The following is a 23,941-nucleotide window of genomic DNA, read 5'->3' as shown; positions in this document are numbered from 1 at the left end:
CGCGCTCCGCCCACACCCAATAGGAAGCGCGCACCTGCGCCCGCGGCGCCAACCAATCGATACACGCCTCGCGCGGTGCGTGGGCGGGCCTCCTCCTCAAAAACCCCGCCTACCACCGCACCATTGGTCCTGCGCTACGAGGGAGGGGCGGGATCACCTGAAGCCATGGACCTCCGCCCCGCATCAAGCCGGAGAGACAGAAGGCGCATGCGCGGGTTCTGGAGTTTCCGCCCCGGGAAGGCACGCGGGGAGGCCGGCCGGAAGCGCGAGCGCACCTGAAGGGCTCGGCTGGGTGGGCCTTTTGCGCACGCGCGGGTGCGCGCCTCGTTGCCCGGCGCAGGCGGGGGCTCGCGCCGCTTGGCGCGCGCCAGTCGCACGCACTACCCCGGGATGGGATGCGCCGCGCGACCGATTGCAGAGGCGCCGCGGGGCTGTTCGGTTCCCGCCGGTCACCCTCACCGCTTCCAATTTGGGATGCTGTAGCCCCCAACGACGCCCCTCCACTGCCCCTTATCGTCGCTTAGGCGTCCCGCTGCAACTCTTGGTTACAAAATTCAAGTTTTCCCGCCTCTGCAGCAGTTGCTGGGGGAGAAGCTTAGGGCTGTCTTGGCTTGATTTTATCCGAAGAGACACCCTGCACACCCTAAGTCCGTCAGGTCGAAAGGGAAGGAAAGTGGGCTGAGGCGCGGGAAGGCTCCTTGCAGGCCCAGCCTCTACTCCGGTCTTTCAGGGCTTTTTTTTTTTTTTTTTTTCCTTTAAACCTATTAAGTCTTTCTCTTCCCTTCTCCCGCCATTCCTTGGCCATTCGCTGTTTCTACAAATGACAGCCTCTAGGTTGTGTTCGTTTCCCGGAGTGACCAAGCTGTGTCCCAGAGCAACAAATCGCTGAATCCTCCTCTCTGAACGTCCCAAAGCCCGGCCTCTCTTCACACAGACCCTGTTGGTCATGGAGAGGCGAGGAGAAGACTGAAGATTTTGGCTGGAGGAGATTCCCAGGTCCCAAGGGCTCCCTGTGGGACCTGGGAATCCAAGAGCTGTTGAAACCTGCAAGCCAGGAAGGGGGCTGGGGCAATGGAGGTGGAGGGGCAGGTCCAACCTGAGATGCGGCAAGAAGAGTGGTTAGGATACCTTCCTCCCCTCATCTCCCTTCCCACCCCGGATGCCTCCTAACACTTGTACCCCTGTTTCCCAGCACTTGTGACAAGTTCCAGGTTTCCCATTTTTGTGTGCATCTGAGTTTTGTGAGTAATCCGCCTCCAGCCTAGAATGAAAGCTCCCAAAGGCAGGGACCGCTTGTGCTTTGCTGGCATTGAGTAGCGCAGAACCTGGCTCCCAGCGGGTCCTCAGATGTGTCTTTGCTGGGTGCTGCAGCTGAGGGTGTCCGTTCTGCAGGCTCTTTGCCTCACCTGGGTTCAAAGGTGAGAAGCTCATTTTATTCCCCCCCTGGAGGATTTAGGTCACCAGACGTTTATGGGGGAATTGAAGGTTTTTCTGGCCACCTGTGGCAGCACAGGTGGAAAGGACACCAATCCAAGCTGAATAATAAATAAGCAAGCTGCCTCCCAAGGCAGCTTCGAAAACACATAGGAGGTGACTAAAGCTCAGCCGGAAATAAAGTGCGTGTCAGGGAAACTGCAGGGCCTGTAACTCCCCTGTTTGGACTAGCACAGCAGTTCCCAACTTTTTTGTTTTCAAGACCCCTTTACACTATTAAAAATCATGGAGGACCCCAAAGTACGTTGTTCATGTGTTATGTCTTTCAGTATTTATCTTAGAATTAAAACGGATGTATCTAAAACATGGGAATACACAAGCATGCATTCCAACTGTCATCAGAGTGATGATGTCATTACATGTCTCGTCCCTTCTGGAAAACTCTATCGTATACTCATGAGACAATGAGAATGTGGAGAACAAATGATGTCTTAGTTTTGTGAAAGCAGTTTTATCCTTTCAATGACCCCCGTAAAGGGGTCTCAGGGACTCCCAGAGACCACACTCTGATCATGGCTGGACTGGAAACCATGTCACCACCTTTAGAGAGCTCCGTTCTTAGGTCTCCTCCTCCTCTCCCTGATTGGCAGGGCCACACCCTGGGAGCAGTACCCCAGTTCTGTGTGAGTGAGTGTTGGGTGGTTGAGTTTTACTCCTGTTATCAGTACTGATTTATCAGGCCCTCTTGAAAAGGAAGTTCGTGGGTGCCAGTGCACCTGCGTGGGCCCTGCATTCCTGGAGGTGTTGTCACATCCTCTCTCCCTTCCCCGGGTGTGGCATCCCTCTTTACTTGGACTTTCCTTTCTAGAGGGAGGGCCAGGCCAGAGCTTCCTGGATTTCCTAAGGAAAATTATTTCAACCCGTGTGCCTGGGTTGTATAAGGAAGAAATGTGGAAAATAGTTGGAATTTGATAAAGGTATTGTGAAGGAAGAAAACCCTTTAATTCTGAGAGATGTTAAGGCCACAAGTGTGTTCACTGGGCCTGAATTTCAGCCATTCTTGAGAAGCATGATCAGCACAGACAAGGATATTATATTCCTGTTTCTTCCATTTGAAGGCTAACCCTAACCTTATTTCTCTCCATCATCCCTCTCCACCCGCAAATCCTCAAGCTAAAGCTGATCAAGACTTACATGTGGCCTGAAAAGCTAGTCCCTTGCCTGGGAGAATTAATACTCAGTGGGTTAGGGAGATAAGTAAGGTGAACACATGACATTCGGGACTCTCTAAATTATAGGTTCACAAAATTGTTAGTCCAGAATGGGCTACCAGAGATAATCATGCCCATACACTGTCAGGCCTCTCCACTCTCTGAAAGAAGTTAGTGAAGTTTACACTCCTGCTTTCTCCTCCTTTTCAATACTCTGTGTCTTTAGGTTCTACAAACACCCTGCCATGTTTGTCTGAAATCTACCTTGTGAGGTGAAAGGAGTTTGTAATTTTCCACAGTTAGTTTTCTTAATTCGTTATCGTGTAATGATTCTTCTTCCTTTCCTTCTTCCTCCAACTCTTAGGAAAAAAAAAAAAAAGAGGTGGCAAGAAGTCATCTGTATTGCTGGTAAAAATTTTTTCAATAAATTTCTCTTGCCAGCTCTTTTTCTCCTTGATTGCCCAAGTTCCAACTCGATGGAACTGGTTAATCATTCTTTGAAAAAGAGTTGAAGTGTATATTTACGAATATCAGACTACTCACCGAAGCATTTTAAGCCCTTTAGCAGAGGCGGAATTAAGTCACATGATCAATTTTCTGGTTAATAGCTTACAATACAGTACTGCTTTTTGCGCGGGGCCGGGGTGGTGGTGCTCACAGAGAGACAAATGAATTGTTTTCTGGAGCCTTTAGGATGTGAGAGCCCTTTTAGGTAAAAACTCAGCTTTGCAGGAGGCCGTATGTGCCAGGCACGGTGCCTAAGCCTTGCCCTTGGCTTGGTCTGCCACGGGTTTGCTTTCTGACCCCTCTCTGGGAAGTCAATTTCTCCATCTGTAAATGCAGGACCTGATGAGATCATCTCCACAACCCCTTCCAGCTCTTAACATTCTGTGGTACTCCAGGGATAATGGAGATTGATCATTATTTCAACATTACCAGGGATGAACCGGAATGAAAAGAATAATCTTTCCAAAAGGGTCAACAGACAGGCTGCAGTCATCAGCCAAACTATTCCACTTCCCAGGAGGTGCTGATGAAGAGAGTTGATAGTTAACATTTATGAGACCTACCAGGTGCCAGAAACTGGCTAAGCTGCTTTCTATTTACTTATTTAATTTTAAGTTGCATGATAGAACTTTGTATTTGGAGGCACTCAGATCTTTGTTTTTTAAACTGATAGACATTTATTTGAGTCATTGCTCTGCTCTTTGCTGTCTGGGTGACCTTGACCCTGTTCCCTTAACCACTCAGAGCCTCAGATTTCTCCTCTGTTCCTCTATAAACAGAAGTAGACAGCAATGCCTACCTCACCAGATTGTTGCAGGGCTCAGATGGTACAGATATTAGGGTTTCATTTAGCAAATAATGTTGCCTGCCAAAGCCTTTGAAAGGAATTCCTTGAAATAAAATGGAAATGTGTAATAAATAAACGCTTCTTTTTGTTTTCACACCAGGTAACCTCTCAGTAGACATCCCTCAGAGAGGCCAAGAGCAGTCATTAAGAGCATGACTCAAGCCAGATACCTATAGTTGAGTCCTGCCTCTGCCATTTTCTAACTATGTGACCTTAGGCAAGTTCTTAACTTCTTTGAGCCTCTGTCTTCTCATCTGTAAAATGAGCATAATAAGACAATGAATTGTCTTAATTCACATACAAAGCACTTAGGATAGTGCCCAACAGAGAGTAAGGATGCCCTAAGTGTTACATATTATTGTCATTATTGCTAATTATTTTTATTACCTACTGTCATAATATAATTCATTAATGTAGCATGTATGTAATGAGCCCCAACTCTGTATATAACGTTGTGCATGGAGATGAAGGAAAACAACAACGAAAGAATGATGCTGGGATTGATTCCTGCCATTGAGCACTGTGCCCTCCATGGACAGACTGCTCCAACAAACGTTCCTGGAGCACCTACCATGGATCAAAGAAACAGATGTGAACACGACAGAGTGCTTGCCTCCAAGGAACTCAGAGTCGAGCTGAGAAGTCAGACCCATGGAGAGGGAACCACAAACCCCCCTGGAGATGGTGGGCACTAGACTTGACCATTCAGGGGTCACATGTGGTTCTGCCACCATCCTGCTGTGGAACCCTGGACACCTGTCTCAATCTTTGTTTCCTCAGAGTAAAATGAAGATAGTAATAGTATCTACCTTCTTTGATTTAATAATTATTGATTGAGGCTGGGCGTGATGGTTCATGCCTGTTTCCTAGCTCTTTGGGAGGCCGAGGCATGAGGATTGCTTCAGCTCAGGAGGTCGAGACGAGCCTGGGCAACATAGTAAGACTCTGTCTCTATTCTTTTTCTAAAAAAAATTATTATTATAAGGCCGGGAGCAGTGGCTCACGCCTGTAATCCCAGCACTTTGGGAGGCCGAGGCGGGTGGATCACCTGAGGTCGGGAGTTCAAGACCAGCCTGACCAACATGGAGAAACCCCATCTCTACTAAAAAATACAAAATTAGGCGGGTGTGGTGTTGCATGCCTGTAATCCCAGCTACTTAGAAGGCTGAGGCAGGAGAATTGCTTGAACCCGGGAGGCAGAGGTTGCAGTGAGCCGAGATCTCACCATTGCACACTAGCCTGGGTAACAAGAGCAAAACTCTGTGTCAAATAAAAAAAAAAAAAATTATTATTACTGATTGAGTACCTATTATGTACCAGGTACTAGTCTATTTTTTTTCCTTTTTTTTTGAGACAGAGCCTCATCCTGTTGTCCAGGTTAGAGTGCCGTGGTGTGATCACAGCTCACTGCAACCTCTGCCTCCCAGGCTCAAGTGATCCTCCTACCTCCAGCACACGTTCTAGCCTCCCAAGTAGCTGAGACTACAGGTGTGCACCACCGCTCCTGGCTAATTTTTAAATTTTTGTAAAGACAGGGTCTCACTGAATGGTGTGAACCCAGGAGGCAGAGCTTGCAGTGATCCGAGATCGTGCCACTGCACTCCAGCCTGGGGGACAGAGCGAGACTCCATCTCAAAAAACAAAGCAAAACAAAACAAAAAGACAGGATCTCACTATGTTGTCCAGGCTGTTCTCAAACTCCTGGACTCAAGCAATCCTCCCACCTTGGTTTCCCAAAGTGTTGGGATTACAGGCACGAGCCACTACACCCAGCCCCATGTAGTATTCCAGATGTTAAGGAAATTGTAGTTTAAAAAAAGGACAAAATCCTGGAGCTGACATTTGCAAATAAATGAATTTAAGTATGTAGTGTGTTAACGATAAGAGCCATGGAGGAAAATAAAGCTGGGAAGTGGGATGGGAGGCCTGGGGTGGTGGAGTGAGGAGTGAAGGGAGAAAGAAAATTTAAAGTAGGGTAGCAAGATGGCTTCTCTGGGACATTGGAGGTGAGCAAGTGAGCCTTGTGTTTCTGCAGGTTTAGGGGGCCGGGACTCAGGATGGGCGTGAGGATTAAGGGAGATAAAGCTCACTTGGTGCCTGGCACACAGCAGGGCTCAGAAAGCACCAGCTACTATTTTAAGCTATTACTCAGTGCTAAGGCCAGGGGATGAAAGGAGAGGAGTGGGAGCAGAAGAGAGAGAATGACTAAGTCAGCCCCGGGGCGGGGGGGTCTGGAGTGTTTCACGGGTGAAGTGACTTAGCGCTAGGGCTGAAGAATGAGTAGGAGTTTGCTAGAGGCACGGCGGGGAGGAGGCATTCCAGGAGACGAGCTTCACAGGCAGTGGTGTGGGGGCAGGGAAAGAACATGGTGTATTCCCCAGCCAGCGAGTAGGGTGTGGGCGCGTGCTGGGTGGGGGCCCTCTCTGGAGATCAGGACTGGAAAAGTAGGTGGGAAGCAGATTGAGAAGGGCCTCGGAGGCCATGGTGCAGAGTTTATGCTGGGAGACTCCACACATTTAAAACTGGGGAATGAAATAATCAGATTTGTATTTTAATAATATCTACTGAGGAGGCAGGCAGTGGCACAGCAAATTAGTAAGTCTTGCAAGGAAGGCTGTGATTAAATGGCCAAATGAGTGGTGTGGCCTGGGGGGTTTAGGGAGGAGGGAGGGTATGAAATACATTCATGTATTTTTTCATTCATTCAGCACGTATTTATTGAGGTCTAGCTAAGAGCCAGGCACAGGCTAGATGCCCAGGTTATAAGGGTGACAGACCGTCAGCAAGTGCACCAATGTGGGGTGGAAGGAGAGGCTGGGTGGGGACTCAAGGGGACCAGAGCTTCTGCCCCACAGGAAGGACTTACCTCCAGTTCATATGGCTGCAGCTGCGTGGGAAGGAGGGCTTTGAAGTGGGCAGATCTGATTCTTTAAGAGAGGCTGGATTGGTTTTGTTTGTTTTTTTCAGAGACAGGGTCTTGCTCTATTGCCCAGTCTGGAGTACAGCGGTGCAATCATAGCTCACTGCAGCCTTGAAACCCTGAACACAAGCAATTCTCCCACTTCAGCTTCCTGAGCAGCCAGGACTATAGGTGTGTGCCACCATACCTGGCTAGTTTTTTACATTTTTTTGTAGAGATGAGATCTCACTATGTTGCCCAGGCTGGTCTGGAACTCCTGAGCTCAAGCGATCCTCACTCCTTGGTCTCCCAAAATGTTGGGATTACAGGCATGAACCACTGCATCCAGTTAGAGACTGGACGTTTTTATATGAAACTTCCTGATTTTTAAATGTTGGCAACTGATCAAACCGGGTACAGTGACTGAAATGAATGGAGCAAGTGTGTGTGTGTGTGTTGTGTGTGTGCTTGTGTGCGCACGCACATGCGTTCTGCTTAGGTAGAGGCATGAGCCACTGTACCTGACCAGGCCTGGAGCTTTGAGTGAAGGAGAAGAATGGCTTAAAATGAGACTGAAGCTGGACATGGTGGCTCACACCTGTAATCCCAGCACTTTGAGAGGCCGATGGCAGATCGCTTGAGGTCAAGAGTTTGAGACCACCCTGGCCAACATGGTGAAACCCCATCTTCGCTAAAAATACAACAATTAGCCGAGCGTGGTGGCACACACCTGTAATCCCAGCTTCTTAGGAGGCTGAGGTGGGAGGATTGCTTGAACCCGGGAGGTGGAGGTTGCAGTGAGCCGAGATTGTGCCACTGCACTCCAGCCTGGGCGACAAAGCAAGACTTCATCTCAAAAAAAAAAAAAGAGAGAGAGAGAGAGAGACTGACTGTGGCCGGATCATGCAGCCTCTTGCAGGCTATGACAAGGACATTGAATTTTATTCTGTGGTCATTGAGAAGCCATCTCAGAACAATTAGAAATAATTTTAAGATCTGTGGCATCTGAATCAGAACGAGATGATGGGAGTTAAAGGAAGAGGTGTTCTGGGCAGGAGAATAGCAAGAACAAAGGTTTGAGCAGAGGTTGATCAAGGTGAGGACAGTGAGGCAGGCTGTTCACATGGAGGGATGTAAAGACAATGGGAAGCCTTGGGAGATGACATTTGAACGGGCAGGCTGGCGCCGTTTTACAGAGATCATTGAGGCAAGATCTTTAGTCTCTTCCAGATTTTATCTTGTAGGCCTGAGTGTCCCAAATGTGCCTGAGGAAAAGAATTGTCTTGGGTGCTTATTAAAAATGCAGATTCCAAGCGCCTCTTCTGTCATCTCATGTCTGGTAGTCTGGAGTGCGGCCCAGGAAACCTATAATTATTCTTATTTTTTGAGACAAGTTCTCATTCTGTGCAGTTGCACAATCACTACTCACGACAGTCTTGCCCTCCCAGGTTCAAGCAATCCTCCTACCTCAGCCTCCTGAGTAGCTAGGACTACAGGTGCGCACCTCCCCACCAGGCTAATATTTTGTATTTTTTGTACAGATGGGGTTTCACCATGTTGCCTAGGCTGATCTCAAACCCATGGGCTCAAGCAATCCACCTGCCTTGGCCTCCCAAAGTGCTAGAATTACAGATGTGAGCCACCACGCCCAGCAGTGAACCTGTAATTTGGACTCTCATCCTAGTGATCCTTATCTCAAGCAAGTTTAGGAAACACTAATGTAAGTATTCAGGTGTCATCGCAGGTTTTTGACCTGGGAGTCAGAAATTGGTGTGTTAAGATAGATTTGAGGACAGAGAGCTGCAGGCAGGCCTGCATTTGAAGAGGACCTGGGAAGAGGAACTTGCACAGAATGTGAAGGTCTGGACTTAGGTTGTGGAAGGGAACTGTATTTGTTTTTTTGAGTGTTTTGTTTTGTTTCTGAGACAGAGTCTTACTTTGTTGCCCAGGCTGGAGTGCAGTGGTTTGATCTCGGCTCACTGGAACCTCTGCCTCCTGGGTTCAAGCAATTCTTGTGCCTCAGCCTCCTGAGTAGCTGGGATTACAGGTGTGCACCAGCACATCTGGCTAATTTTTGGATTTTTCGTAGAGACAGAGTTTCACCATGTTGCCAGGCTAGTCTCAAACTCCTGACCTCAAGTGATATGCCTGCCTCGGCCCCCCAAAGTGCTGGGATTGAGCCACTGTGCCTGGCCAGGAACTGAATTTGTTCACAAAGTACCACACGCTGGGTGGCTTAACACAACACAATTTTGCTGTCTCACAGTTCTGGAGGCTAGAAGTCTGAAATCTAGGTATTGGCAAGGTTGGCTCCTTCTGGAGTCTCTGAGAGACGGGCTGTTCCGTGCCCCTGTCCCAGCCTCTGTGGCTGCGAGCAATCACTAGTGTTCCTTGACTGGCAGCTGAATCACTCTGATCTCTGCCTCCATCATCACGTGCATCATGTGGTGTTCTCCGTGTGTGTGTCTGTCTGTCTGTCTCTGTGTCTATTTTTATAAGGGTACCAGTGATTGGATTTAGGACTTACTCTAATGGCCTCATTTTAATTTTTTTTTTTTTTTTTTTGAGATGGAGTCTCGTTCTGTCACCCAGGCTGGAGTACAGTGGCGCGATCTCGGCTCACTGCAAGCTCCGCCGCCTCCTGGGTTCACGCCATTCTCCTGCCTCAGCCTACCGAGAAGCTGGGACTACAGGCGCCCGCCACCACGCCCAGCTAATTTTTTGTATTTTTAGTAGAGATGGGGTTTTACGGTGTTCACCAGGATGGTCTCGATCTCCTGACCTCGTGATCCGCCCACCTCGGCTTCCCAAAGTGCTGGGATTACAGGTGTGAGCCACTGCACCCGGCTACCTCATTTTAATTTTAATTATTATTATTTTTTTTTTGAGGTGAAGTCTTGCTCTGTTGCCCATGCTGGAATGCTGTGGCGTGATCTTGGCTCACTGCAACCTCCACCTGCTGGGTTCAAGTGATTCTCCTGCCTCAGCCTCCTAAGTAGCTGGGACTGCAAGCGCTTGCTACCACACCCAGCTAAATTTTTGTACTTTTAATAGAGATGGGGTTTCACCATGTTGGCCAGGCTGGTCTGAACTCCTGACCTCAGGTGACCCACCCACCTTGGACTCCCAAAGTGCTGGAATTACAGATATGAGCCACCATGCCAGGCCTGACCTCATTTTAATTTGATTACATCTGCAAAGGCCCTATGTCCTAATAAAGTCTCATTCCCAGATACTGGAGGTTAAGACTTTATCTTTTTGGGGAACACAATTCAGTCTACAACAGGGACATAGTAATGGAATAATAATCAAAATACTCATATAATACTGATCATAGTGGCTGCAAACACTGTGCTATGCATCTCACAAGCATTCCATCCTCACAACTATTTAGTGTTAATACACCATGTTTCTATTTTTCAAAAAAAGAAGAGCAGGCTGGGCGCGGTGGCTCACGGCTGTAATCCCAGCACTTTGGGAGGCCGAGGCGGGTGGATCACGAAGTCAGGAGATTGAGACCATCCTGGCTAACACAGTGAAACCCCGTCCCTACTAAAAATACAAAAAAATTAGCCAGGTGTGGTGGCGGGCGCCTGTAGTCCCAGCTACTCGGGAGGCTGAGGCAGGAGAATGGCGTGAGCCCGGGAGGCAGAAGTTGCAGTGAGCCGAGATTGCGCCACTGCACTCCAACATGGGTGATAGAGCGAGACTCCGTCTCAAAAAAAAAAAAAAAAAAAAAGAAGAGCAGACTGAGTCTTGAAGAGGTGAGGCTTCCTGCTCAGAGCCTTGTCACCAAGGCAGAAACTTGGCCAGAAAGCACAGTTGAAGCAGGAGAAGGAAGAGGAAACAGAATAGTGAAATGCTTGGAGCAAGGGCTCTGGAGTCATACTTGGGTTCAAGTCCTGGTTCTGCCACTAGAGGAAGTGAGCTGGCCTCCCTGACTCAGTTTCTTCATCTGTAAAATGGGGATAATAATGCTGCCGGGCGTGGTGGCTCATGCCTGTAATCCCAGCACTTTGGGAGGCTGGGGCGGGCGGATCACAAGGTCAGGAGATTGAGACTATCCTGGCTAACACGGTGAAACCCCATCTCTACTAAAAAATACAAAAAATTAGCCTGGTGTGGTGGCGGGCGCCTGTAGTTCCAGCTACTCGGGAGGCTGAGGCAGGAGAATGGTGTGAACCCAGGAGGCAGAGCTTGCAGTGAGCCAAGATTGTGCCACTGTTCTCCAGCCTGGGTGAAAGAGTGAGACTTTGTCTCAAAAAAATAAAAAATAAAAATAAAAATAAAATAATAATGGTACCTATTCCTTGGATTTTTCATAATGATCCAATGAGCTATTTTTAAGGGGTTTGATATAGTGCCTAGTATTATACATAGTAAGCGCCCCCAAAATTGTCACTATAATTCATATTATTCAACTATTCAACTATTTGGGTTTTTTTTGTTTTGTTTTGTTTTTTTTAGAGACAGTCTCACTCTGTTGCCCAGACTGGAGTGCAGTGGCACAATCACGTCTCACCGTAGCCTTGACTTCCCAGGCCCAAGCGATCCTCTCACCTCAGCCCCCCAAGTAGCTGGGACCCCAGGCATGTGCCACCATGTCCACCTAATTTTATTTATTTTTTTGTAGAGACGGAGTCTCACTGTGTTGCCCAGGCTGGCCTCAGCTCCTGGGTTCAAGCGATCCACCTGCCTCTGCCTCCCACAGTGCTGGGATTACAGGCAGGAGCCACCACACCAGGCTCTTCAGCTATTAAGAGACAGAGGAGGAGTGGACAGATAAGCAAAAACCATCGTGGGCATTCACACAAGGGGAGGAGCCTATTATCCCCATTTTAACCTTTAAGTTACATGTCACCTAAAAATTGAGGAAGAAGAAAAGCCTGAAGGATTTGTTGAAAAGCTCTTTGCCTGGCACTTAATAAATTATCTTAATGGCTGTCCCATGACTGGCCAGAACATGTGTTTGGAACTTTGGGAAACAAGTCAGTGTAGTGATAGGAATGAAAGGCATATCATGGGCCCCCGCAGAGTGGATATTGAGGAAATGAGGACCACAGGCAAGGAATCAACGATGGCTGGAGGCAGCCACAAATAATAACAGAAAAGATGAAGGAACATTAAAATGTGCAGGTGTTGGCCGGGCACAGTGGATCGCGCCTGTAATCCTAAAACTTTGGGAGGCTGAGGCGGGCAGATCACGAAGTCAGGAGTTCAAGACCAGCTTGGCCTACACAGTGAAACCCCATCTCTACTAAAAATACAAAAAATTAGCCAGGTGTGGTGGTGGGCACCTGTAATCCCAGCTACTTGGGAGGCTGAGACAGGAGAATTGCTTGAACCCGGGAGGCTGAGGTTGCAGTGAGCCAAGATCATGCCATTGAACTCCAGCCTGGGCAACAGTGCAAGACTTCATCTAAAAAAAAAAAAAAAAAAAAAGTGCAGGTGTTGTTTCTAAAGGTACATGTAGGCTGGGCTTGGTGGCTCATGCCTGTAATCCCAACACTTTGAGAGGCTGAAGTGGGAGGATTCCTTGAGCCTAGAGGTTCAAGATCAGCCTGGGCAACACAGTGAGACCCCATCTTAATTAATAAATAAAAAATTATTTGAAAATTAAAAATAGATAAATAAAATAAAGGTACGTGTACACTCTCATTTCTTTTTTTTTTTTTTTTTTTTTTTTTTTTTTTTTTTTGAGATGGAGTCTCACTCTGTCACCCAGGCTGGTGTGCAGTGGTGCGATCTTGGCTCACTGCAACTCCCACCTCCTAGGTTAAAGTGATTATTGTGCCCCAGCCTCCTGAGTAGTTGGGATTCCAGGCACGTGCCACCATGCCTGGCTAATTTTTATATTTTTTGGTAGAGACAGGGTTTCACCATGTTGGACAGGCTGGTCTCGAACTCTAGACCTCAAGTGATCTGCCCACCTCAGTCTCCCAAAGTGCTGGGATTACAGGTGTAAGCCACCACACCCGGCCTCTCATTTCATCTTAAGGTGATGGGCACATATCAGTTTGCTTGTGACTTTCCCAGTTTTAGTCCTGAGAGTTCCAAGAAACCTTCTAGTTCCTTGCACACCCTATTTTATCTTCATCAAAACATATGGATTTAGGTACTGTTATCATCCTCAATTTACAGATTGGAAATAAAGGCACAGAGACGTTTAATAGCTTGGCCAACATCACACAGATAAGTGGCAGAGCTGTGCGGTATTGAAACCCAAGCAGTTGGGTTCCAGAGTCCTTACCCTTTTATATAGCCTTTTTTATGGTCAAATGAATTTCAATTATTGGTTTAAAACTCTTTCTTCCTTCATGAAATACATCATTTTCTTTGGGACCAGAAAGCATGCCTGTGTCTTTTTCCTCCTGCCCGGAGATAATCCTACAGGTAAAAAGTCAGTTAAGAGTCAGGTTGCAATGCCTGTTGGCTTCCAGGAGCCTTCTAGAAACATGATATCCTCCCAGGGATCTGCCCCACAGCCCCAGTGTCTGATCTGAATTCCTCATGGGATTTTTTAAGGAGGAGGAGGAGTGGTTAACCATGGAGAAGAGTTTCCAAAATGAAAATAAACCAATAAACAACATGACTTGTTAACGGAGATCCAGTGACTTCGCCTTTTTAAGTTCAACACGAAGGCGGGGAGAACGAAATCATTTATAGAACTCTTTTCTCCCCCAGGAGATATTTAAGAAGTGAACATATTATTTGAAATTTAAAGGAATGCGAAGTTTATGTAAAATTATACCAATGATGACAGAAGCTTGAGAACAACAACAAAGCTGGCCAGAGTTGATGCCCACGGTTTCAGGCTGAGAAACACAGCAGAGGACAAGAACAGGGCAGCACGAACATCATGAAAATGGGGTGATGGAGAGAAAGGCAGGGAGCCTTTCTGAGCTGGGAGAGCTTGGACAGGGGACCTCACCTTTCTGGCTCTCTAAAATTAGATGCTGGGCCGGGCACAGTGGCTCACACCTGGAATCCCAGCACTTTGGGAGGCTGAGGAATAGAGGATTGCTTGAGTTCAGGAGTTTGAGACCAGCCTGGGCAATATGGGGAAATCCCATCCCTACAAAAAATACAAAAATTAGCCGGGCGTGGTGTTGCATGCCTGTAATCCCAGCTAATTGGGGGGCTGAGGAAGGAGGATCACTTAAGCCCAGGAGGTTGAGGTTCCAGTGAGCTATGTTTGTGCCACTGCATTCTAGCCTGGGCAACACGGTGAGACCCTGTCTCAAAAACAAACAAACACCACACACACACACACGAAAAAAAAAGGAAAAAATGGAATTCCACTAGCACTGGGCATGCTGGCTTATGTGTGTAATCCCAACACTTTGAGGGGTGTGGGAGGATTGCTTGAGCCCAGAATTTTGAGGCTGTAGTGAGCTACGATTGTGCCCCTGCAGTCCAGCCTGGGTGACAGAGCAAGATCCTCTTTCTTTCCCTTCCTTCCTTCCTTCCTTCCTTCCTTCCTTCCTTCCTTCCTTCCTTCCTTCCTTCCTTCCTTCCTTCCTTCCTTCCTTCCCTTCCTTCCTTCCTTCCTTCCTTCTTTCCTTCCTTCGTTTTTTTTTTTTTTCCTCAGAGTTTTGCTCTTGAGGCTGGAGTGTGGTGACACAACCTCTGCTCACTGCAACCTCCATCTCCCGGGTTCAAGCAATTCTCCTGCCTCAGCCTCCCGAGTTGCTGGGATTACAGGCACCTGCCACCACTCCCAGCTAATTTTTATATTTTCAGTAGAGATGGGGTTTCACCATGTTGGCCAGGCTAGTCTCAAACTCCTGACCTCAAGTGATCCGCCACACCTCGGCCTCCCAAAGTGCTGGGATTACAGGCATGAGCCACCATGCCCAGCCGATCCTGTTTCTTAAAAGAAAAAAAAAAAAAAGAAAAGAAAGCATCCCACCAACTAATAAAGATCTTACTAAACACTGTTTCTGGCACATGGCATGTGCTGAATAAACGGTATCTGTCACTAATCTGGACTTCTTTGGGTTTCTATTTTGAATTGTGATTAGAGAGAGCCCCAAGCTTGTGCTCATCAAAGGCTCACTGTGTCAGGCCCAAGCTAAGGGTTCTACACACATTGTGCTATTTAATCCTCACATTAATCCAGGTACTATTATTACTATGATCCCATTTGCAGATGTGAAGATTGACACTTTAGAGAGGAGAATAAATAGGTTTGCCTAAAAGATTTACACCATGCGGAAGGGGAGTAGCCTGGGATGAGGACTGAGGGCTGCTCTGACATTGCTCTCTACTGCACAACTTTGCAGGAAAAAAAAAAAAATGCAATTTTCGTAATTCCAGAATTCCAGGTGCCTTTTTTTTTTTTTTTTTTTTTTTGAGACAGAGTCTCGCTCTGTCGCCCAGGCAGGAGTGCTATGGCACAATATTGGCTCACTGCAACCTCCTCCTCCTAGGTTCAAGTGATTCTCCTGCCTCAGCCTTCCAAGTAGCTGGGATTACAGATGTGCGTCCCCACACCAGGCTAATTTTTGGTATTTTTACTAGAGACGGGGTTTCACCATGTTAACCAGGCTGGTCTCAAACTCCTGACCTCAGGTGATCCGCCCGCCTCGGCCTCCCAAAGTGCTGGGATTACAGGCGTGAGCCACCGCACCCCACCCCAGGTGCCTTTACGTATAAAGGGACCTACTTGTTTCTGGAAGGTGCCAGTGGGAATTTCCAAAGCGGAGCAAGGTGTGCCTGGCACTTTTCTTGAGTGGGGCGTCTGTTCTCCCGTTTAGAGGCAGAAACTTTAGGTGGAAGCTGTTTCCTGCACAGTTGAAGCACTTCAAGGTAGACTTGAGGAACTTGTGCCCTAGGACTAAATCCCCCTCACTCCTCAGTTTCATCATCCTGGGGTAAGTGTGTTCAAAAGCCTCCACTTCAAACAGTAGTCCTTGACTGGATGTGGTGGCTCACACCTGTAATCCCAGTACTTTGGGAGGCTGAGGCAAGAGTTCGAGACCAGCCTGGTTAACATGCTACAACACAGCAACACCCTGTCTCTATAAAAAATTTAAAAAATTAGCCAGGTGTGGTGGTGTTCAACTGTAGTCCCAGCTACTCAGGAGGCTGAGATGGGAAGATTGCTTGAGCCGGGGAGGTTAAGGCTGCAATGAGCCATGACCGCACCACTACACTCCAGTGAGACCCTGTCTCAGAACAAAACCCAAAAACCAGCAGTCCATAAAATAGGATGTTTGTGCATGTGGGTTGTGTTTCCTGTTACTTGGTGAAAATGGTAAGGAGAATGTTTATCTAAGTCTACTAACCTAGTTTGAGTTTTGAAACCACGAGCAGTAAATATTGCTTGTTATTTATGTGTGGCTGTTTTTGGTATTCTTTCCTTTGTTGATCAGTTCTATGACTTGGGGGAGAAAGGTCTCCCACATCCGTCTTTAAAATCAGAAGGGTGCAGGTTTAGTGATGCGCATTATTAAGTGTGGCCATGAACTTGACATCCTAAGCTCTCACCCTTTGAATGGCTCTCAATGAGAAACCTGGAGTCTGGGCATTTTTCTTCATGTGGCTGATTCTCTCACACTCAGATAGTCATTCCTTCAGTGATGTATTCGTTCATACACCAAACATGGAGCACCTGCCACAGCTTATTTTTTCTTTAAATTCTTCTTTATTTAAACTTAAATAGAGATGGGGTTTTGCTATGTTGCCCAGGCTGGTCTCGAACTCCTGGGCCCAAGCAATCTGCCACCTTGGCCTCCCAAAATACTGGGATTCTAGGCGTGAGCCACCACGCCTGGCTACCTTCCTCACTTTAGACAACTCTTTCTCTGGCAGCCCAGTGCCTCTCAGAGTGCTAAAGTACTGGTTTTTTAAATTGTCCAAATGTTGCAGGTGGATACTGCTGTAAAATAAAAAAAAAAAATTACCAGAAAAATAAAAATTTAAAACCTCAAAGACATACAAAATACAAATTTTAATTTTTTAGTTTAAGATTCAACAGAGGCCCGGCACGGTGACTCGCGCCTGTAATCCCAGCACTTTGGGAGCCTGAGGCGGGTGGATCACTTGAGGTCAGGAGTTCGAGACAAGCCTGGCCAACATGGTGAAAGCTCGTCTCTACTAAAAATACAAGAATTAGCCGGGTGTGGTGGCATGTGCCTATAGTACCAGCTCCTCGGGAGGCTGAGGCAAGAGAATTGCTTGAAGCCGGGAGGCAGGGGTTGCAGTGAGCTGAAGTCGCGACATTGCCCTCCAGCCTGAGCAACAGAGTGAGACTCCGTCTCAAAAACCAACCAACCAACCAACCAACCAACAAAAAAGAATCAACAGAGTACATTTAGAGTAGTATTGTGCTTGAGGACACAATTACAATACAGTGTGGTAAATGTCCTCATATGTTTGAGACCCCAGATAATAGGAACATAAATAGTTTTGTGGGAACCCATAGGATTCAATTATCTATGTAGTAGAAAAAGCCTTGAAGATTAGATTCTGGTGCTTGGCTCAGCAGCAGAGCTACTCAAACTGGAATGATACAGAGAAGATTAGCGTGGTCCCTGCACAGGGATGACGCACAAATTTGTGAAGTGTTCCGTAAAAAATAAATAAATAAAAATTTTTAAAATTAAAAATTAGAGTCCAGAGGCCTCAATGTCTTCACTTGTCAGATAGTCTATTTCATAAAGTTATTGGGTGAAGGTGAAGCATCAAGCACTAGATACACCTAAATCTGAAGAATTTTAAGCAAATCTCTCATCAAGTTCCATTGGTAGTTTAATAACTCAAACTTGCTGGGTGCGGTGGCTCATGCCTGTTATCCTAGCACTTTGGGAGGCTGAGGCAGGAGGATCACATGAGCCCAGGAATTCAAGACCAGCCTGGGTGACATAGGGAGACCATGTTTTTACAAAAAATAAAAAATTAGCCAGGTGTGGTGATGAACACCTGTAGTCCCAACTACTAGAGAAGCTGGGGTGGGAGGATTGCTTGAGTCTGGGAGGTTGAGCCTGCAATAAGCTGTGATTGTGCCACTGCAGTTCAGCCTGGGCAACAGAGCAAGCCCTGTCTCAAAAAAACAAACAAACCAACCATATATATATATAATATATATAATTTATATATATATTGTTTATATATACATATATATATAAAGAACTCAAACTGCTTACTCAAACTGACCCAGATAGACTTGCCTTGTAGAGCATCCTACAGATAAAAATATTTTTAAAATAATTTTTATTGTCCAGGTGTAGTGGCTCATACTTGTAATCCCAGCACTTTGGGGAGGTCGAGACAGGCAGATTGCTTGAGCCCAGGAGTTTGAGACCAGGCTGAGTAGCATGGTGAAGCCCAGTCTCTACAAAAAATACAAAAATTAGCTGGTGTGGTAGTATGTACCTGTAGTCCCAGCCACTCAGGAGGCTGAAGTCAGGGGATCGCTTGAGCCTGGGAGGTAGAGACGGCAGTCAGGCGTGAGCCGTGATCGTGCCATGACTTGTGACAGAGCAAGACCTTGTCTCAAAAACAAAACCATACCCAACACTTTGGGAGGCCAAAGTGGGAGGATCACCTGAGATCAGGAGTTCAAGACCAGCCTGGCCAACATGGTGAAATCCCATCTCTACAAAAAATACAAAAATTAGCTGGGTGTGGTAGCACATGCCTGTAATCCCAGCTACTGGGGAGGCTGAGGCAGGAGAATTGCTTGAACCCAGGAGGCAGAAGTTGCAGTGAGTTGACATTGCGCCACTGCACTCCAGCCTGGGTGACAGAGTGAGACTCCATCTCAAAAAACAAACAAAAAACAACCCAATAAAATAATAATAATAATAAATTTTATTATAAAAGTAGAGCATTTCAGGCTGGGTGTGGTGGCTCAAGCCTATAATCCCAGCACTTTGGGAGGCTGAGACGGGCGGATCACAAGGTCAGGAGATCGAGACCATCCTGGCTAACATGGTGAAACCCCGTCTCTACTAAAAAATACGAAAAACTAGCTGGGCGTGGTGGCGGGCGCCTGTAGTCCCAGCTACCTGGGAGGCTGAGGCAGGAGAATGTCGTAAACCCAGGAGGCGGAGCTTACAGTGAGCCGAGGTCGCGCCACTGCACTCCAGCCTGGGCAACAGAGCGAGACTCCGTCTCAAAAAAAAAAAAGAAAAAAAAAAAGTAGAGCATTTCATAGGGGGAAAAGAAAAATCTCTCCTTACATTTTTTTTTATTACGCACATACAAATATAGCAATGGGCTTACACCATGTATAATTTGTTTTTTGTTAATGAACCTTTCTTGTTACACTCAGTCATACATCACTGGTGATGCTTTCATTTTACCACCTATGTGCTCTTCCTCATTCTTTTTAGTTGCTGTGTAGTTTCCCAAGGTGTAGTGTATCACAAGGCAGTCTTATGATGGTGAACATTTAGGTCATTATTACTCATAAGTGTTGCAGTGAACATCCTGTGGTATATCCTATGCACTTATGTGTATATTTCTTTAGGATAGATTCCAAGAAGTGAGCGGGTGTGTCTTTTTTTTTTTTTTTTTTTTTTCTGAGACAGGGTCTTACTCTGTCATCCAGGCTGGAGTGCAGTGGTGTGGTCATAGCTCACTGCAGCCTCGACTTCCTGGGCTCAAGTGATCCTCCCACCTGAGCATCCCGAGCAGCTGGGATAGGACTACAGGTGTGTGCCACCACGCCCGGCTAACTGGTTGTGCCCTTTTTTAAAATTTTGTATGCACTGCCAAAATCATCCTCCTGAAAGATAGTACCAGTTGTGATCTGTTGTTAATGTTGGAAAGTTCGATGTTGAACTTTATTCTGCAGATCGAGAGGCTGAACGGGGAAGAGCTTGACAGGGTCACATGGTGGGAGGGCGAGCCAAGAACACAGCCTCTGGACTCTATCCAGCAAGATTCCGGTGTTCCTGTCATCCTCTTAAAAGCCCCGTGGCTACTTACCTTGTCTGGTATGATACTCTGCACAGACTCAGGTGGGAAGGCTTTCAATTCATGTCAAATAAACTTCTGTCCTTGAGATTGTATCTTGAAGTCCCTTGTCAAATCATCCTCCAGCCACAGCTAGGTAGAGGGGGTGAAGCACAAGCTTTGAAGGCGGCCACCTTGAGTTCCAATCTCGGCTCTGCTCTGGCTGTGATTGGGACATGCTGCCTCAGCTTCCCCAGGTTGGACACAGAAACCTCACCAAGCAACTGCAGGGATAAAATGAGAACGATGTGTGTGAAAGGCTCCTGGGAGGTGTTTGTTTTCTTCTCAGTCCTTCTCACCATGGAGTCGAGGACGGGGATTTGTGGTTGAGGTTTCCAACAGAGGGCACTGTCTGAACTGCAAGTGGGGAATCAGAGCCAGAGAAAGGAGCTGGTGTAGTCCTAGAATTTCGATTTAATTGAGGTCAGAGTCATTTTACTCATCACTGCTGCACAGTCTTTAGGGTGATATGGAAAGATAATGTTTCCGTGGGTTTGGAGGTTATTTAAGGACAAGAAGTGGCCATGTACCAAAATTCCATGGACACTCCCTACACTTTAATCCCTCTCTGAACTCTTTGTGTCCTAAGTGTTATCATTTGTCTTCCACTGCTCTATCTCCCATGTAATCCATCTCTGTTAACAGCACCACTATCTCTCCAGTCATCCAGGACTCTAACTTTATTTTGAACCCTCTTTCTCTGTCACTCCCCATATCCACGTGGCTGCCTGATTCTAAACCTCTAACATAGCCAGGCGCAGTGGCTCATGCCTGTAATCCTGGCACTTTGAGACGCTAAGGCAGGAGGATAGTTTGAGACCAGCCTGGGCAACATGGCGAAACCCTGTCTCCACAAAAAATGCAAAAATTAACTGGCATAGTGGTGGACGCCTCTAGTCCCAGCTACTTGGGAGGCTGAGGCAGGAGGATCACTTGAGCCTAGAGGGTTGAGGCTGCAATGAGCTATGATCATGCCACTGCACTCCAGCCTGGGCGATAGAGTGAGACACTGCCTCAAAACAACAAAACAAAACAAAACAAAACACCAACCTCTAATAAGCTGGTCTTCTCCTGTTGGCATGTAGCAGCACCCCCAGGTCAGATACTCATAACCTCCTGCCAGAACTAAAAGCCACATCCAGAGGGGTTGCAGGAGGCCTCTGCTGAGGGCTGCAGAGGCAGCAACCTGCCCTGCCCCCTCCGTTCCCCTCCCTTCCCCTCCCTTAGCATAGTACTCAGTTCTTTCCAGGGTCTCTAGGCTCTGGCCCCAACCCCCCACCTTTGGTTTCCATAATAATGGCTGCCACTCATGGAGAGTCGACTGTGCAAAGCTAAGGCCTTTATAGGCAGGATGTCATTTAATTCTCACAACCGCCCTAGGAGATAGGAACTATTATTATCCTCTATTATGGATGAGGAAACTGAGAGCCAACAGGGTGTAGCAACTTAAGGTCACACAGCCAGGAAGTGATGACGTTAGGATTTAAAGCCCTGTGTGTTTTACCTGAGTTTCCCAAACAGTGGTCCCAGCATCCCCCATGGGTGTGTTAAGAGGGTCCCATGAAATGTCAAAAATAGCAATGGCTTCTGTCTCAATGTTTACTTTATTTATTTTATTTTTTTGAGACAGGGTCTCACTCTGTTTCCCAGGGTAGAGTGCAGTTCTGTGATCATGGCTCACTGCAGCCTTGACCTCCTGCACTCAAGCCTCAGCCTCCTGAGTGGCTGGGACTACAGGTGTGTGACACCACACCCAGCTGATTTTTTTTCTTTTTCTTTTTTTAAAACAGAGACTGGCTCTGTTGCCCCAGCTGGAGTGCATTGGCACCGTCTCAGCTCACTGCAACCTCCACTTACCGGATTAAAGTGATTCTCCTGCCTCAGCCTCCTGAGTAGCTGGGATTACAGGCATGCACCACCACGCCCGGCTAATTTTTGTATTTTTAGTAGAGACGGGGTTTCGTCATATTGGCCAGGCTGGTCCAGAGCTCCTGACCTCAAGTGATCCACCTGCCTCAGCCTCCCAAAGTGCTGGGACTACAGTCGTGAGCCACCGTGCCTGGCCATCAATTTCTACTTTCAAAAGATCAATAGAGTTACTATTTTTAAAATTTCCTTTAAAAACCTGGTGGCATGGGGCTGGGCATGGTGGCTCATGCCTGTAATCCCAGCACTTTGGGAGGCCAAGGCGGGTGAATCACAAGGTCAGGAGATCGAGACCATCCTGGCTAACATGGTGAAACCCCGTCTCTACTAAAAATACAAAAATAAAATTAGCCAGGCATGGTGGTGGGCGCCTGTAGTCCCAGCTACTTGGGAGGGTAAGGCAGGAGAATGGCATGAACCCGGGAGGCAGAACTTGCAGTGATCCAAGATTGCACCACTGCACTCCAGCTTGGGCAACAGAGCGAGACTCCGTCTCAAAAATAAATAAATAAATAAATAAATAAATAAATAAATAAATAAAATAAAATAAAATAAAATAAAAACCTGGTGGCATGGGAGCTCCCGCTTGCCCAGGGAAGGCAGATCAGGTGAGCGTGAACATCACACAGCCACCTACCTGGTTTCTGTGAAACACCTTGAGCACCATGTGGGTGACACAGTGTTTTAAGAATCAAATGACTTTCCTTCTTAGACTTATATGGCTTACTTTATACCATAGTAGAACACTATTGGTTCAATCTGACAAGTTAGTGAGGAGCTTGAGAGGCTGAAAAATCAGCATTAGAAAAAAAATGGAACTCCCGACACCCCACCCCGCAGACAAACAAACAAAACGCGGAGGCCAGTCGCAGTGGCTCACGCCTGTAATCCCAGCACTTTGGGAGATCGAAGTGGGTGGATCCCTTGAGCCCAGGAATTCGAGACCAGTCTGGGCAACATGGCGAAACCCCAACTCTACCAAAAATACAAAAAATTAGCTGGGTGTGGTGGTGGATCACCTGAGGTCAGGAGTTCAAGACCAGCCTGGCCAACATGGCGAAACCCTATCTCTACTAAAAAAAAAAAAAAAACCACACACACAATTTAAAACACAACATGCAAGTGTTCAAATTGTAGTAGACTTCAATAAAAGGTGGCTGTTAGGAGGATGGTCCTTTCACCAGAAAATATGCTCCATGAAGGTAGGGACTGTGTCTACTTTTGCTGCTGGATAAAATGTGTCCCTGGCACATAGGAGACTCAGGAATTATTTACCAAATGAATGAATGTTGATAACAGGCTGGGCGCAGTGGCTCACAGCTGTAATCTCAGCACTTTGGGAGGCCGAGGCGGGTAGATCACGAGGTCTGGAGATCGAGACCATCCTGACTAACACAGTGAAACCCCGTCTCTACTAAAAAATACAAAAAATTAGCCGGGCATGGTGGCAGACACCTGTAGTCCCAGCTACTTGGGAGGCTGAGGCAGGAGAATTGCTTTTACCTGGGACGCGGGGGTTGCTGTGAGCTGAGATCGCGCCACTGCACTCCAGCCTGGACGACAGAGCGAGACTCCATCTCAAAAAAAAAAAAAAAAAATGTTAAGAATGTTGATAATATAGCTGTCCGAAAGATGAGATGCAAGATGTGATTTTCTGTTTAGAGGCAGAAACTTTAGGTGGAAGGTTTCCCAGCACAGTTCTCTTTAGGAGAAACTAAATGATGACCAAGATTTTCTTTTCTTTTTGAGACGGAGTTTCACTCTTGTCGCCCAGGCTGGAGTGTAATGGCATGATCTCAGCTCACTGCAACCTCCACCTCCTGAGTTCAAGTGATTCTCCTGCCTCAGCCTCCCAAGTAGCTGGGACTACAGGCATGCACCACCACGCCCGGCTAATTTTGTATTTTCAGTCGAGATGGGGTTTCACCATGTTGGTCAGGCTAGTCTCGAACTCCTGACCTCAAGCGATCCACCCACCTCGGCCTCCCAAAGTGTTGGGATTACAGGCATGAGCCACCGTGCCCGGCTGATGACCAAGATTTTCTGCCTTTTATAATTGGTGGCACACTCTCTCCTAATTATTTCATATAGTCCTTATAATCATCTTGTGCTGTGGCTGGATGAAGTGGTGTTTCCTCTTTATAGGGAGAT

The 23,941-nt window shown here is 47.0% G+C and overlaps 1 non-coding gene across 1 annotated transcript; it reads left to right on the top strand.

Moving 5' to 3' along the window:
* Positions 1 to 17,374: 17,374 nt before the first annotated feature.
* Positions 17,375 to 17,481, top strand: LOC116270851. Its single transcript, XR_004179159.1, has one exon. It is a non-coding gene; the product is annotated as a U6 spliceosomal RNA (small nuclear RNA).
* Positions 17,482 to 23,941: the final 6,460 nt, after the last annotated feature.

The sequence above is a fragment of the Papio anubis genome, chromosome 16, assembly GCF_008728515.1.
Source record: "Papio anubis isolate 15944 chromosome 16, Panubis1.0, whole genome shotgun sequence".
In the NCBI taxonomy this organism is placed as follows: Eukaryota; Metazoa; Chordata; class Mammalia; order Primates; family Cercopithecidae; genus Papio; species Papio anubis.
Note: the sequence above shows the minus strand (reverse complement) of the source record. Positions and strands in the feature narration are given on the sequence as shown.